The 17867-nt window shown below is 42.4% G+C and overlaps 1 pseudogene across 1 annotated transcript in view; it reads left to right on the top strand.

Annotated features, from left to right (window-relative positions):
• The window catches only part of LOC311226692, a 196852-nt pseudogene extending 180874 nt beyond the window's left edge, over positions 1-15978 (top strand). The window contains exons 8-10 of the transcript XR_014621048.1: positions 1511-1625; positions 5319-5467; positions 15729-15978. The product of XR_014621048.1 is annotated as an uncharacterized misc_RNA (transcript). The remainder of the gene's footprint in view (positions 1-1510; positions 1626-5318; positions 5468-15728) is intronic.
• The last annotated feature ends 1889 nt before the right edge of the window (positions 15979-17867 follow it).

The following is a 17867-nucleotide window of genomic DNA, read 5'->3' as shown; positions in this document are numbered from 1 at the left end:
ATGCGTTTTTAACGCTAACATTGAAGTGGATGATGGCATTCAAGGGGGTAAAAAGGTAAACAAGGCCAGCACTGATAGTGTTAACACTTTGACTGCCGGGACCCGTCTTTAGACGTCTTTGCTGGCCATGCTAAAGTTGCCGGAGGACGTGTTACGTCGTCCTTATATCAATATTTCAAAAATCTGCGATCGGATTCATATGTCCCCTCCGCTGGCCTGAGATCCACCAGCAGGACCCACTGAGCTCTCTGGCGGTTCAGGAGCGCCATCTGGTGGCCGATCGGCGCAATCGCCAAACAGGATGTTGAATTGAGGTTGTCCTAGACGACCGTAGTACTTCCGGGCGCTCGCTATAGGTCATGGGACTCTGGCTCGTCACGCTACACGGTGATCGATTGGCAATAACTCGATAAACAACATGATTTGGACGTATATACCATTATACAAGCTGGAGATGGACAGGGTAAAAATATATCCCATAATGATAAGATTTCTACTCGACGATGATCGCCCAACGGTGAGTTTCAGCGTGTAACGTTACCGTCTTCGATACTAACTGCTATTATCAACATTTGACCCACATTAGATGATTGGTATAACGCTGCCCACGGAATTATAAACGCCCCCTCGCCCATCCGGTCAACATCAGATGACGTGTAGTAACTTCTAGAAGTACGTCTAGTTGGAATTTTTTATATCGCGCTGATTGCCATCAAACTGTATTTCATCATCAATATAATGCATTTGGGCTATATATCACGTTCTGGAGAAAGCTGCAGAAGAAGAGATGAAAACATACTTATACATTAGACCATACTTTTACTATGAATATGTGAATGAAAAAGTTTAACGTTGCTACACAATGAACAATACATATAGGACTTTGAATGGGCCCTAATAATGGCAATGTAGCAATAGAATTTAAAAAGTTATAGCCCTGCAAAGAAAGGGGACTTTCTCCATAGACAAATAGCGCTGGCAATCTATGGTATATCATGAATGTAACCTTAGGCAGCCAAAGTGTTAATATAATATTTATTATTATTATTATTATTTTTTATTCAAAGTCTCTCTCTCCCTCGCTCTCCTCTCTCTGTCTCTCTCCTCCCCCCCCCCCCACCTGTCTCTCTCTCTCCCCCCCTCTCTCTCTCTCTCTCTCTCTCTCCTCTCTCTCTCTTTATCTCTCCCCCCCTCCTCTCTCTGTCTCTCTCTCTCCCCTCTCTCTGTCTCTCTCTCTCCCCCTCTCTCTCTCTCTCCTCTCTCTCTCTCTCTCTCTCTCTCTCTCTCTCTCTCTCTCTCTGTCCCTCTCTCTCTCTCTCCCCCCCCTCTCCTCTCTCTCTCCCCCCCCTCTCTCTCTCTTCTCGTCCCCTCTCTCTCCCTCCCTCTCTCTCTCTCACTCTCTCTCTCTCTCTCTCTCTCTCTCTCTCTCTCTCTCTCTCTCTCTCTCTCTCTCTCTCTCTCTCTCTCTCTCTCTCTCTCTCTCTCTCTCTCCTCTCTCCCTCTCTCTCAGGTCCCTCCTCATCAGATGGGGGGTCTACAGGTCATGGCTCCTCAGCCTCTGATGTATAACCAGCCGGTCCTCAGACCCCACCAACCCCTTCGCCCCCATGATGCCTGGAGCGCAGGTAACACACACACACACACACACACACACACACACACACACACACACACACACACACCTGGAGCATTAGGTTTTAGTGAGTTTTTTCCTTACCTTCGCGTGGGGAGTGCTTGCATTCTTTCATTTATTTGCATTTATTTTTAATTTGTTGGACCTTATGGGTGTCCTTGTTCTGTTCTTGACTTATTGTTATGTTTTCTTCTTGACTTGTTTAAAGAAGACCTGTACGGCCCATGGGGACATTAAAGTGTGTTGTTGGGCCTTATAATAAATTTGATTTGATTTGATTTTGGAGCGCAGGTAACACACACACACACACAGTGTTGCGTTCGTCATATCAACACTGGTTGCACGCACGCTAATGACGCCACGTGCATGTGCGCTCCATAAATATTTCCCTCGCTTAAGCACAGACTAAAGGACAATGCCTAATTGCCTCTACGAATGGAATGTAACACATTTCATTCACAAGTTCTGTGTGAATGTATCTGAGAACGTATTTAACACACCTGACGACCGGCGCTATTGATATGCAAAGTAGCCCAGGTGGGTACTTATAGCGAGTTGGCGAGTGCAGCGCATTCCTGTGTGCACGCGCGTGCCATGCACATCCGTGCGTGTGCGTGCACGCGCTTCTGCTCACAAAACTTTGGCTGCACTGAGTGCAACCCCGTCCCATGAAGAACGCATCACTGCACACACACACACACACACGCACACACACACACACACACACACACACACCTGGAGCGCAGGTAACACACACACACACACACCTGGAGCTCAGGTAACACACACCACACACACTCTTTGTAGAGACACACACACACAGATCACACACACGCACACACGTTACATTGCTTTTGACTGCAACCCCTCTCTCTTAACTCATTAACTGCCACGCTGTTTTCCCATCTTTACTCCTTTAGTGACAATTTTCACGATGTTTGCGGACCCATTGTGTGTTCTGTATGATAGCTATGGAGACAATAGTATGGCTCATTTGACAGGCACTATTTATAGTCCAACATGGATAAAACAGTTTATTTCTACATACTTTTGTTTGTGCGCTATACCACGCTAAGCATCACCCTGTTTCAAAATAATCCAGGCTGGTTTTCTAGATCGTGAGATAAATCGTGTTTTTGCGCAAATCTTGCGGCTGCTCGCCTGAAACCTATATTATTGCCAGGTCAAAGGTAAACACATGACCTTGTTTCGCATGTTGTCTGGATGGGGGTTCGGTAAAATAGACGGAAATAGTTTTTGGCGCTCAACGCTTGGATTTCAAACACAAGAAATCTCGTGTTTGGCGCAGAATGAGTTAACATTCTCTTTTTCTTAACAATCTCTCCCTCTCTCTCTCCATCTCCCTCTGTATCTCTCTCCCCTCTCTCTCTCTCTCCTCTCTCTCTCTCTCTCTCTCTCTCTCTCTTTCTCTCTCTCCCTCCCTCCCTCTCTCTCTCTCTCTCTCTCTCTCTCTCTCTCTCTCTCTCTCTCTCTCTCTCTCTCTCTCTCTCTCTCTCCCCTCCCTCTCACTCTCCCTCTCTCTATCTCTCTCTCTCTACCAGATGCAGTTTATGTAGCCCGTTCAGAGGGAAGCAGAGTGCCAAAAGCGACAAGCAGAACAAACCAACAAACAGGAACACACACAGAGCCATCGTACAGATCACGGAGATCAGACGGAAGAAGACGAGAGAACCAACCGACGCCAACTAGGAGACAAGGAAGAGGAGAGAGAGCAGGAAGGAGGAGGATATTTTACTATTTACTACTTTTATTTTTCTATTATTCTCATATCATGATGTCATCATGGCTTGTCTATGTCTGAAACAACTGGTGTGTGTGTGTATCCATGTCGTAGCTTTTTTTCTTGTGTTATATCCTCAAACTTAATGAGGTCAAAAGGTCATATTAAGGGAGTAGCGGTAAGCTGGCACAGTATGTTACAAAATGCTGCAAAAGCATGAGCTACTGTTGAGTGAGAGAGAGAGAGAGAGAGAGAGAGAGAGAGAGAGAGAGGTAAGGAATCTTTACCGTCTCCATTGTTACGTCTCGTTCCGGTCAGACTGGTCTGAAACGACCTCACCGTCTTTAGAATATTGGTTCCATCGGTGCTATTCGTCCTCCCTTGTGTTCCCCTGGGACATCTGGCTGATGCAAACGTGGGGAGCACGTGGGGAATGTGTGTGTGCATGTGCATGGGGCTGTGCGTGAGTGTTTGTGAGCACACTATGTGTTTCAGACGCAGACAAAAGCCTTTTACAAACGAACCAATCAGGATTCACTGTTGGGGAAAATGACGTCCTCCTTCCCTTCTGTCTCACCGACTCTCTTCCTTCGCCACCTGTGTCTACAACTGTCAACGAGAGGTCAACGAGAGGTCTACAGACACACTCTTGTCAGTCTCTGTGTATGTGCGTGTATCCTTACTTTTCGAGTGCGTTTATTATATTTTTGTGGTTTAAAAAAAAATAATAATGTTTCCCCCTCCGCAATGTCACCTAAATGTGGATGGTTCCACCCCTACCCGAAACGACACGGAAACAGCGTGTCAATTGGTCGGCCCCCAATATTGTAAAGTGTTGTAAAGTTTATATATATATATTTTTTTTTTTTAAAGCTGAAATCTCATCATTATTTCATATCATGGTTTTCTTCTCAAACGTCTCTCTCCCCTAAACCCGCCTCCCAAGTATCTGTGTCAAAAGGGTCGTCGTCGCCTGATTGACAAACATACTCAGAGTTTTAAAACGTAAGAGCTTTCCTCCCATAAAGAACGACCTACGGACCGAGCCACACGGAGAGTGGGGCCGGTTGAATCTGACCGGATGCCAGACAGATTGAATTGTGTCGTATTGCACTGACTTGAATCGCGAACAGGGCAGTTTCTTAACGCGATTCAGCATCGAGAGCCAAAACGGGACACCCAACCTGTTTCTTTTGGTACGGTGTACGGGGGTCATGGCCATTCTTCAGCCAAAGCATCCGTTGCCATGGTTTTCGACTGTTTGCATATCCGTGTGACCGCACGCTAGTTGACGTGCAAGGTGTGTTAGTTGATTTATACACGCATTTGTACATTTAATTTTTTTCCATTGAGGGCTATTTCTGAGGGTCAAGATGTAACAAACGTGTCAAAAGGTCAAACTAGATGTAAGCCAATGAGTTTGATAAGAGTATGTACTTTGTCAATGTGCTTAATATGATTTTATTTTGTAAAACGCTTTGATTTTATTTGTTGTTCCAAAATGCACATGCAGAAATTTTGCACTGAAGTGACGATCTTACCCCCCCCCCCCCCCCCCCCCCCGATGGACGTGTAGACGTTTTCTTTTCGTGGGATGAGGATTTCGAACTAAGACGAGTGAGATTTGACGTGTAAACGGGATCGTTTGGGTTTCGTAACCGCGACGACACATAAACGCTCGATACCGTACACGTGTGTTTCACGTGAGCTCGTGAGAGTTAACAGGGTTTGGTGAACATTGTTACTCAGCTGATAGAGTTGTGCCCTTCCTGATGACTTGTCGTACAGAACTTGTAAGTCGCTTTGGATAAAAGCGTCAGCTAAATGACTAAATGTAAATGTTTCCCACGCGGAAGCGAACCGCGATCTAAACGACGGAGCCTGAAACTTGTCGCACCTCGCCACACGTGTCACAGACTCCTCCCACCTCACCACATGTGTCAGACTCCTCCCACCTCACCACATGTGTCAGACTCCTCCCACCTCGCCACGCGTGTCACAGACTCCTCCCACCTCGCCAGGCCTGTCACAGACTCCTCCCACCTCGCCAGGCCTGTCACAGACTCCTCCCACCTCATGTGTCACAGACTCCTGTCTGATAGTTCTCGCCCGTAGTCGCTTCTCGTCTCCGTCTTGTTTTAGTGCCAGACTCTCCTCTCTTTGTACCGCTCACCTTGCCGTCTGTAAAAAACACTTTGTCTTCTGCCGGTGTCGTTAGTATATTTTAGCTCTAGACATTTCTTCTCTTGGTGTCTCTCTTTATCGCAGTCCATTAGCTGTAGATATAAAGAAAATATATATATACACTTCGAGTGACAGTGTCTGCCTCTCGTCACGATGTCAGGTCAGCCAATCCGTAAAATGTATCCCAACTGGACAGCGAATCGGATGCTTTGACATCTGGGTCTTTGGTTTAGAAAGTAATAATAAAAGAACCTCGTTATGAGAAGTCGTAGCCGGTGCGCTTTTTCCATCGGTGTCGTTAAAACAACGGGGCGTGTTTGAGCCAAGTGCAACTTCTTCTGGCGTAGTTCTCTGATAAAAAAAAAGTTATATTCAATCGCCTTTCTAAGTCGAGCAAAGGAAGGGCTAGTCTAGTGTTCTTGGGAAGCCAAGTGGCCTTTTCCCCGGATGTCCCCTCTGTCCCTGAAGTGGCTGTGGTGGCACCTTGTGGGTGACCCTTCCCCTCGGGGTTCAAAGACATCCCTGAAACCTCTAGACTCTGAAGATGTAGTGGCCATACTGTACAACCAACACCTGGTGTTTTAAACACCCACGCCTGGCTCTCGCCATCAATATGGGTTCCATAATAAAGGTCCTTTATTAACAGAATAGTTGTTTTCTTGTCTCTAATCTGATGGATTACAGTTCCAGTTGAGGCCCTTAGTGAGGTACTGATCCAGAGTCAAGTCGTCCCCACAGGACCCTAATCAGACATCGGTGGGAACGTGAGGAAATCTGACTTCAGATCAGGCCGTAAAAGTGTGGTTAACTGTGACTCTGGAGTTGTGTTTTTTTTGTTTGTTGTTTTTCACCCCTCTTAGTGTTTTTCGATGAGCACAGCTTTCTTCCCCCAAATGAATCCACATCATGTGTTCCACTTGTTCAGTTTTCAAATATTTTTCGTTCTCTTTTTATGTTATTGGTTTTTATATAAAAGAAAATCTCTTTAATTTTCTGTGCATGGAATCCAGCCCTGCCTGTTTGTTTTTTGTTATGGGGTTTCTCTCTGTGTCTGTATCTTTGGAACTGGTTACAGATGGACAAAAGGACCGTTGAGAAGGAAGGGAGGGAACACGGCAGGGTTGACCACTGTGGCCAATGAGTATTTGTGTTTCACTAGTTACAGCGATAGCGTCCGCTCCAACTCTCCTCCAGAATTAACCAGCTGCTCTTCAAACTCCCATCTTCCTCTGTTGGACTTTAGGGGAACCAGAATGTGGAGAAGCTTATATCTGAAAGATCTAAACCCAAATTATAAGATTATATCTGGTTGTTTTCTTTGTTTTTCTTACCCACAAAGCAGAAAAATATGATGTCTTCACTAACTTCTTAAATAATAAAAAATAAACAGGAGATTGGTGCCTGGTAGATGTATCTCACAGCCATATAGACCAATCAAACGACCTCAAACGCTCCAGAAGTCATTTCACAAATTCTCTCCCCCTCTTGATGGCGATGACCTCTCCCCCCTGACCCCCCTCTCTTGATCCACATTATTTTCTTTCAACACGTCATCTTGTCGATGAGGCAAGATGGATAAAACTGCAAAGGTTTCAGTTTTGCCCGACAGACGGCGTTTATCATCCATGAAGGTTGTTCAGTTGACTGTGAGCCACTAGCAGAACCCGGCGTCGAGATGTTATGGTTTTATTTTAGTTTTTAGTTGCCTTCCCAAAGATGTCAATTATTTTTACGTGCAGTACAAGTATCTCGAAATGGCAATGTTGTGTCCTGTGTTTTTTTTTTTTTTTTCTCACTACTGTGGCGACATCTGTATGTAGCTTTGTGTATTACAGCAATGGCAGTTTACTGGACAGGAATGATTCCAGTGTCAAAAAGCCAGATGATGGGCAGACATGAAGGAGGGGAGGTGGGGAGACAGAATGAAGGAGAGAGGCTGTTAAAAACTGATCAAGCCCCCCTCGTTTTAGTAGTTTTGTCGGATCACAGATCTCTCGTGCACGCTCTTTTTTTCTACATCTACGTTGTTTTGTAAGAACCCTCTGATTGCTGCCTCGCAACTTTATTCTGTATATAAAAGAGTACACACACTATCACACACACAAACAAACATGCACACAGTCTACACACACAATCCCAAGTAATCTGCAAAGACATTATTTCCATGTTAAGTCTTTTTATTTTTCTGAACATGAAATGTATTTGTGTTATTACAGCAGTAATAGTTATGATACTTACTGCTCAGTGGGGAGAAGGAACTCACGAGACCAGGCGCACTTCCCCAAACATCAGGGTCAGCAACGGATTGTCATGATGCCAAATGATTTTGAGCGAAATACACCTTTTATCTCTCTTTCTCTCTATATATATTTCTCTTTCTGTCTCTCTCTCTATTTCCTCCCCCCCCCCCCTCACTTTGTAAATTTTTTTCTATTTATTTAAAAGCAGAAGTATATGGATTGTATCAAGCATGGAAAGGCAAAACCAATGTTACAGTTAAAAATAGTTTTTTTTAAAAGATCATGAGCTTTTGTTTTACTGCGGTATATTTGTTTATTATATAGGGATTTGTTCTTTCTTTTTTTGGAAGAAATAAAATTAAAAAAAAAAAGTCTTTTTCCATTGCTATTATGGTTGTTGTGGTGTTTTGTAAAAAAAAAAAAATCTCCAGCCTTTAGCGGTTGCTATAGGAACTGGTGGTACAGTTGTGTCTCGGAGGAAGGGAAGCGACACTCCTGTTATTCAAAACATTCCAGAGAACAACATCTACGACGACTAATAGTTTTCTGGTCACGTAAACCATGAAGTAGATAAAAGTCTGAAGAAATGAGCGATTAAATGACGGCACTCAAAGCATTCTTAGACGGCACTCCTGTGCTATAACCTGCCGACACACCATAACGTTTGTTTTTACATTAGTTGAAATGGTGCAATTGATTGTGAAATGCCACGAGGACACACTTGTGCAATTCGAACGCCGTTACACCATTTTGATTGATTGATTGAAAACTTTATTAACAGATTGCAGAATGGGTACAGTACAGCTCAATACATACAATTGTTAAGGGGATGCAGACCAGAGAAAGACTTTCGTCTTGTTTACATCAGGGTCCCCCATTTTCAATTCATCATAACATATATGACATACATGACATACAGATAGACACTACTGCTACATCTATACATTTATGACATACCAGATTTGCAAATACAGTACTGTTTGTGATACAAAAAGAGTCCAGAAAAGAGAGTATATACATTTGATGTAGAAACTGTACATTGGAGGAGGTTGGGTAGGTGGGTTGGGGGGCACTGTACATTGGAGGGGGGGGGGGGGGGATTGGGTGGGGGACACTGTACAACTGTACAAGCAAAACTGTACATTGGATTATTGACAACCATACTTGGTCATTTACTGTACATTGGAGGGGGTTGGGTTAGGACATTTACAGGGGCCAGTTTCGAATTGCAGTCTCCCGTAGGTGTTCTTTGAGAGTGTTTTTGAAAGTGGGTAGTGATTTACATTCCTTTACCGCTTTGGGTAGGGCGTTCCACATTGATGTGGCATAATTGCGAAACGTGTTTAGTCCCTTGTTTGAGCCGAATCTGGGTTTAACATGATTTGTGGAGCTCCCTCTGGTGTTGTGGTCGTGGTATTCACTGACCTTTGATCACGTCGCTGTCCACTCCTACCTCTGTCGATCCTCTCTGTAGTCACCTTTATTGAACCTGTCCACTCCTACCTCTGTTGATCCTCTCTGTGGTCACCTTTATTGAACCTGTCCGCTCCTACCTCTGTTGATCCTCTCTGCCAGCTGAACCCATCAGCAGGTCAGTGTGTTCTCTCTGCAGGTCAGTGTGTTCTCTCTGCAGGTCAGTGTGTTCTCTCTGCAGGTCAGTGTGTTCTCTCTGCAGGTCAGTGTGTTCTCTCTGCAGGTCAGTGTGTTCTCTCTGCAGGTCAGTGTGTTCTCTCTGCAGGTCAGTGTGTTCTCTCAGCAGGTCAGTGTGTTCTCTCTGCAGGTCAGTGTGTTCTCTCTGCAGGTCAGTGTGTTCTCTCTGCAGGTCAGTGTGTTCTCTCTGCAGGTCAGTGTGTTCTCTCTGCAGGTCAGTGTGTTCTCTCTGCAGGTCAGTGTGTTCTCTGCAGGTCAGTGTGTTCTCTCTGCAGGTCAACAGGTCAGTGTGTTCTCTGCAGGTCAGGGGTCAGTGTGTTCGCTGCCCGTCCTCCACGTGGCTGAGAGTCGAGGCGCTATCTTTTTGTGATAACATTTTTATTAAATGTCTTCTCCCACATAAAACAAGACACGACACAATACAGTAACAATAATAATAAACAAAACTTCACAGGACAATAACAGCAATTATGGCAATAAAATATAAATAAAAACAATATAGAAATGTCATTATAGGGCACCCAAGTGGCGACCCATGTAACGCGCTGCGTTGCAAAGCGGCCGACCCGGGTTCGATTCCTTCGGGTCCTTTGCCGAATGTCTTCCCCTGCTCTGTCTCCTGTTCTTCCTCTCTCTCTCTCTACCGGACTGCCTGGTAGTACAAACAAATAAAAATCTACCAAAAACATAATTTAAAAAAAATTCAAAATAAATGTCATTATATTGCCACAGACATTACAAAAAACATCCCCCCCAGGACCCCTCAGGACCAAGGACCCCCCAGGACCAACATCCCGACCTGCTTCACTGCTAGATCATGGATTTTACTCTCTCAGCCTCCGACGCCCACAACCCAATGTTGGATTCTTTAACTCCAATTACCCGAGCCGCGGAGATCTCCAAATAAATCGCATCTAAGAATGTTAAAGGCCAATTGATCATTGTACGTTTTTCGGGTTGTTTCCATCTCATAGTAGCTATCAGCTTTTTGGCTGCTGTAACTCCCTCTAAAATGAGTCTTTTTTTGTTGTATGGGAGCCCGTAGCTGGGAGATATCATTCAGGAGTAGTGTTGTTGCGGATAGTGGAATTGTCAGGTTACATATATCCAAAAGCTTAATGGTTTTTTAAAACCGAGCCACCGGTGGACATTCCCAGAACATGTGCAGGTAGCTGCCAGGGGCCCCCAGAGTGTCAGCGACAGCCACCAGACCCATCATACACAGTCTCCTACTGTAGGGGTGAGATATGTTCTATGAATATAATTAAAGTGTACTTGTTGATGATTAGGGTATGGGAGGCCAGTCCAGACATCATCCCAGTCAAACTCAGGGTCCAGTTCTGGAATGTCCTCCCGCCAAATGATATCTAATGGGAGGTTCTTGTATGTGGACCTGAGTAAGAGTGTGTAGAAGTCTGAAACAAAGCCCCTTGAGGTTGTTCTGCCTCGATGAGGGTGTGGATGTAACGGTGGACCCCACAGGACCCCATGCGCCCTGAACGCCGCCCCCCAGCTGTAAGAAGAACGAGGCGCCGGGAAGGTCATAAAAATCTCAGGTCTTGAAAAGCGTGAAGTCCGGTTCCATCATAAACATCCCCCAGAGTGTGGACTCATTTCCTTTCCCACTGAGGGTTGTTAATGGGTTTATGCCCAACAAGTAATTGTTGGTTATGAAATATTGGAGAGTCGAGGTGCCATGGGACAGCGGTAAAGCAAATTAAACTGTCTTGAGAGAAAGACCATTACTCCAGATCAGGGGTGGGCAATTATTTTTCCCGGGGGGCCGAATGAGCAACTGAAAATATGTTGGAGGGCCGGGCCAAAATTCCAAACTCAATTATGCATAATATACATTTAATTTCTATATAAAAAGCAGTAAATGGCATTGTTTTGACCCCTGGTAAGAGTGTATTTATGTGTATGTGTTATTATTTGGCAATTGTGAGGTTAGCTTTCAAAAATATCATTTATTCAAATAGAATTTATTTCCAAAATGATAAACAAAATGTGAAACATTAATAACAAAGGGCATGTATGAAAAAGTGCTATACAAATAAAGTTATTATTTTGAGTTTCATATACTATTGAAACAAGGATTTTCTTAGCTTTCTAAAGCCATCACATCATCTTATAGCCAAAATAAACAAGACATGTCACTGAACTGTGTAAAGAAAAGTGTCCCAGTAGCCTTTTTTACTCTACATGCCTATATTAAACATTTAATGTTTTCAGAACTGTGCAAAAAAAAGAAAATATCAAGTGTCCCATTTCACTTGTTATATTTCCACATTTTAGTGTTCTTCAGCTCTTTTTTTTTCATTCAGTGTGATAAATCCAGTCTCTGTTGAGCTTTAACAAGTCCATCAAAGTCAGGTTGCATGTCTGAGGTGGAGATGCGAAGCACAGCTGCCAGATGTTCATCAGTGAGAGAGGATCTGTACCTGGACTTGGTAAACGTCATGACTGAGAATGTCTGTTCACATATAGGTGGATCCAAAGAGAACCAACATCTTCTGAGCATGTCTCCTCATGTTTGAAAAGTTCTCCTCCTTGAGAGCAGAGTAGAACTCTAGCAGTGATGCTGACTTAAAGTGCTCTTTCAGTAGTGAATCAGACTGCAGGTCAATGAGTTCAAGCTGAACATCAGTGGGTGCACTATCAACACTGCAGGTAAAGGGAGAGGAAACCAGCTGCATTTCATCCTCAACCTTTTTGAAATCTTGAAAACGCCTTGAAAATTCATCATGCAGTGCTCCCAACATGGATGAGTACCTGTGCCGGTGATCAGCTGATGGTTTGACTTCTTTCAGGGTTTTCATGTGTTTGAGATTGTTGCTGCCTAGTTGCCTTGAAATTAATTGCAACTTTGTCATGAAGGCTTTCACATGGCTATGCATTTCATGAGCAAAAATGCCCTTGCCCTGCAGTTGTGTGTTCAGTAGGGATGGGTACCGTTCACATTTGAACCGATACGGTACCCAACGGTACCTTTTTTCTGTACTTTAGTCTCTAAAAATGTTATCTACCTACCTCAGTTGTGAAAAAAGAAATCCAAACTTCAAATAACCACACTTTCGACCGTTTTCGGCTTGCCTCGACTGCTTTGTTGTTGAATCAAGTCAAATCCTAGGTAAGCGTATATTGTGCGTGTGAACGTTGACATGAAAAGAAAAAAGTAAAAAAAAAAAAAAAATTATTTTAATTTTTTTTTATTATCATGTAATCTTTCGCGGGCCGGTCAGAATCGGCCCGCGGGCCGTACAATGCCCAGGTCTGCTCCAGATGGTCCAACTCTATTATTACTGTTAGAGGGCACTGCATATGCTTTTAAGGCAATCGTTTGCTAGTCTTTGAATCACCTCTTATGTCCTAAAATCGATCAATTACCCCTCTGAAAATGACATTGTTTTTCAGAGGCTATTGATTCAAGATTCAAGAAGTTTTATTTGTCACATACATACCAGGGCATACAGTGAAATGCGGGTGGCCATGCTGCTACGATTGTGCAATAATACAATAATAAAATAGACCTAAAAAACAGACAAATACATAAAAAGGGCATGATAAAATAGACATGCTAAATTCCTGAGATTGTTAGCTATGGGTTTAAGGCACTGGTTCCTGTACACTACTATACAATATACAGTTTTTACTCTGTCATTATGCTATACTTGCTATATCTAAACTATACTATACAAGAACCACATCGGTTCTTTCCATAAAGTGACCTTTATTTTTCTCGTGTCCTTTCCATTTTGTTTTAAAGTGAGCGATTGCAGCATGTGTGTATGTGTGTGTGTGTGTGTGTGTGACGTATGTGTGTGCTCATATGTACTTGTGTGTGTATTGTCAGCTCAATTTAAAACTAGAGCACTGAACGGAGCCACACGTGTCTCACGTTTACAGACGCTTTATGACAGTCCCATGTCCCATGTTGATTAGGGTTATGACTTTAGTCCCATGTACAGTTGGTTAGGGTTATGACTTTAGTCCCATGTACAGTTGGTTAGGGTTATGACTTTAGTCCCATGTACAGTTGGTTAGGGTTATGACTTTAGTCCCATGTACAGTTGGTTAGGGTTATGACTTTAGTCCCATGTACAGTTGGTTAGGGTTATGATGACAGTCCCATGTACAGTTGGTTAGGGTTATGATGACAGTCCCATGTACAGTTGGTTAGGTTCAAAACCATGCAGTACAAATATGTTATTTACATTTAGATTAGATTGTCATCATGCAGCACAAGTACAGTACAACGGAAATAAATTTGGCATCCAACCAGAGTGCAAATGTAACAGTAAAGTGCAACAGTAATATACAATGTACAGGTGATTAAACTGGGTATAAAATATATACATTAGTACTACTGAGTGTAGTGCTAATCAGATGTTTGTACAGAATTGTAATATTAATATGTACAGTGATACAGGTGTAAAGACAGTATGGTAGTAGTCATACTGGCCAGTAAGAGTAGGATATGTACAGATATAGATATAGAATCTACAGATATGTAAAAGGACTAAATGCAGGTAAATACAGACAGGTGTGGATATATATATATTAGTGCTGTCAGGCGATTAAAAAAATTAATCTAATTAATTACAGGATTTGTAATTAATTAATCTAATTAATCGCATTTTAATCGCATAACCATTTTATGCCTGATATTTTTCAATATTATTCATATTTCAAATTGCATGTGTCCGGATGGCAGAATTCAGTACTGTATCTACAAAACCTTCTGTTTAATCATCTTCCATCTATTAATTTGCTTAGATTTTTCAGGTCTGGTCAATTTGAGCATGGTGTTATTCACAGTCAAAGATACAAAAAAAATTTATTGATATTCTCATTTGGTTCATTACAATTTACTCAAAATAAAATTTTCATTCAATCAATCACCGCGCAGATTGATTGATTGAATGAAAATGTTATTAACAGATTGCAGAATGGGTACAATACAGTACGGCACACAATTGTTAAGGGGATGCAGACCAGAGAAAGACTTTCGTCTTGTTTACATCAGGGTCCCCCATTTTTTATTCATAATGAATTGTAAGTAAGGGTGCAACTTGCACCGTGCAATCCATTCTTTGTGGATCTAGCCCACAGTATTTCTGACACTGGGAATACATTCCCTGAGATTTATAGATGTCCCTATAATCAGATACCAAGAACATGCAAATGGACCATATTAAAAAAGAAAAAAGTCTGTAAATGTGTATTCTACATTCTTATGGAATGAATGATACAAAAAAAATATTATAAAAAAAAAAAAATTTTTTTTGTAATTAATTTTAAGTTAATTTTCATAACGCGATAATTTGCTGTGTAATTAATTAATCTAATTAACGCGAAAGGGCTGTCAGTTTATCGCGTTAATTAGATTAATTAATTACACAGCAAATTATCGCGTTATGAAAATTAACTTAAAATTAATTACAATTTTTTTTTTTTTTTATAATATTTCTTTTGTATCATTCATTCCATAAGAATGTAGAATACACATTTACAGACTTTTTTCTTTTTTAATATGGTCCATTTGCATGTTCTTGGTATCTGATTCTAGGGACATCTATGAATCTCAGGGAATGTATTCCCAGTGTCAGAAATACTGTGGGCTAGATCCACAAAGAATGGATTGCACGGTGCAAGTTGCACCCTTACTTACAATTCATTATGAATAAAAAATGGGGGACCCTGATGTAAACAAGACGAAAGTCTTTCTCTGGTCTGCATCCCCTTAACAATTGTGTGCCGTACTGTATTGTACCCATTCTGCAATCTGTTAATAACATTTTCATTCAATCAATCAATCTGCGCGGTGATTGATTGAATGAAAATTTTATTTTGAGTAAATTGTAATGAACCAAATGAGAATATCAATACATTTTTTTGTATCTTTGACTGTGAATAACACCATGCTCAAATTGACCAGACCTGAAAAATCTAAGCAAATTAATAGATGGAAGATGATTAAACAGAAGGTTTTGTAGATACAGTACTGAATTCTGCCATCCGGACACATGCAATTTGAAATATGAATAATATTGAAAAATATCAGGCATAAAATGGTTATGCGATTAAAATGCGATTAATTAGATTAATTAATTACAAATCCTGTAATTAATTAGATTAATTTTTGTAATCGCCTGACAGCACTAATATATATATATATATATATATATATATATATATATATATATATATATATATATATATATATATGGTATTATTATGCAGGTAAATTCAGACAAATATGACACCTGCCCTGGGTCAGGCTGATCACACCTGGGATCACACCTGAGATCAGCCCTGGGATCAGCCCTGGGATCAGACCTGGGATCAGCCCTGGGATCACACCTGGGATCAGACCTGGGATCACACCTGGGATCAGCGCTGGGATCACACCTGGGATCAGACCTGGGATCAGACCTGGGATCAGACCTGGGATCACACCTGGGATCAGAGCTGAGATCACACCTGGGATCAGACCTGGGATCAGCTACACCTGCCCTGGGTCAGGCTGATTAGACCTGGAAGGCGTGGCTGCGCACCTGTGGGGCACTGTGGCAGAGGTAGAGCAGTCGTCTGGTAATCCGGAGGTTCCCAGTTCGATTCCCGCGCCTCCCGGCCAGCATGTCGAAGTGTCCTTGAGCAAGACACTTAACCCCTAATGTCTCCCGATGAGCAGGTTGGCACCTTGCACGGTCGCCTCCGCCGTTGGTGTGTGAGTGTGTGAGTGAACGGGTAAAAATGTGAGGAACAAAATTGCTTTGGATAAAAGCTGCTATATTAATGCAGCCATTTACCATTTATTGAATCGATGGACACAGAATGGATCTGCCATCGTCACGGAGAGCTGTCTAGTAAACATCTCAACAGCTCTTCAGTAAAGGTCTGCGTTTGCACCAGCGTCTCCTGTCAGAAAGCCTTGTTAAAACACACTCGGCTTGGACGGCCGCGCACCATGTTACTGTTCTCTATCTATTGTATCTATTGTGACGTATAGTGGCCTCTGTTCTTCCACATCCAATTGCCAACATAAAATGAACAATCCTTGCAGACATCTCCAGAAGTTATTGATACCAAAACAGAGTTTCAACATTTTGTAAGTGTTATTTCTTTTTTTCTTTATAGACAATTGTTGAGTACCGGTCGTAAACCGAGGTCAGATTGATTATCCCATAACTCATTAGTCCGAATCCCAGCTTCAAGCAGCGTCCTGCGAAGTTTGGGACGTCTAGGACTCAATTGTGTCTATAAACTTCAGGGCTTAAACTCAGCCGACCTCGGCTCACACACAGACACCCCCCCGTCCCCTCCAGTCATACAGTTGATGGATTGGAGTTGCGGGGTGTATTTACTTTATTCTATTTTAATCTATTCGGTTGGCCGTAGAGTTTACTTTTATTTATTTTGCTTTAATCTACTAGGTTGGCCGTATTACCACTGTATGGCTTTACTTGATAATCCCATTATACAGTACACGTATTATCACTATATGGCATTACTTGATAAAACCAGGTTTATCAGATTCCACCTTTAGTCCTTAATGCATAATCATAAGTCTCCTTTTACTCCGTAGGGATAAAGCCTATTATTCTATTTTACATCATTAATCAAAAAATGCATGGGGTGAAGTTACAATGCAAAACACATTTCATGCTTACCCGGTCGTCTGGTCAGAAGAAAGGATACAAATCATATTTATAAAGAGGTAATTTTAATTAGAAAAAGCTAGTTACAAAAAGATACTGAAGTGGAAAGCACCCAATTCAGTTTAAAATATGCACAGAACAAAACATCTCATCTCTGCACGGCTTGTGCCCCGTGTCTGGCAGCATTCTTCTCATCTCTCAAAAAAGTCTGTAGGCACCATTCTTCTTCTCTCTCCAGCTCTGTGTAAAAATCTTGCCTGTGATCTCGCCAGTTGGCCCTTATAAAGGGCCCCATGGTCTCTTCTGCTTATTGGTCCAAATACAGCGCTGTCACCGTGATGTCATTTCACCAGCCAGTCAATGCACGGCTCGTGGGGACTGGCTCTACTCCCATTTTACTCCACTAGGCCGTAACTCGAAAAAGTAATTGTAACGTTTTTGCTGGAACAGAGCATGTCTGTTCTGCTGGCTCACTGTAAGGGTTAACTTCCTGACTCCCCTTCTTCCATGGGCCTCTTTAGTTCTGAGACGAGGACGAGGCAGACTGCCGTAATATATCTTACATAGCCCAACACATACATATACAGATATATACAGGTACAATAGGTTACAGGTACAATACAGTACTCGGTGTACTATATTACATTAGTTTACATTACATTATAGTCATTATAGTCTGCTCTCCTCTCCTTCCTCTTCTGATTCAAGACTTCAACCAGCAACCCTTCCTCCCCTTCCTGTCTGAAAGGGTTAACATC

Source organism: Notolepis coatsorum (genome assembly GCF_963971535.1).
Source record: "Notolepis coatsorum genome assembly, chromosome: 4".
Lineage (NCBI taxonomy): Eukaryota > Metazoa > Chordata > Actinopteri > Aulopiformes > Paralepididae > Notolepis > Notolepis coatsorum.
This window is presented reverse-complemented; position numbering and strand designations above follow the sequence as displayed.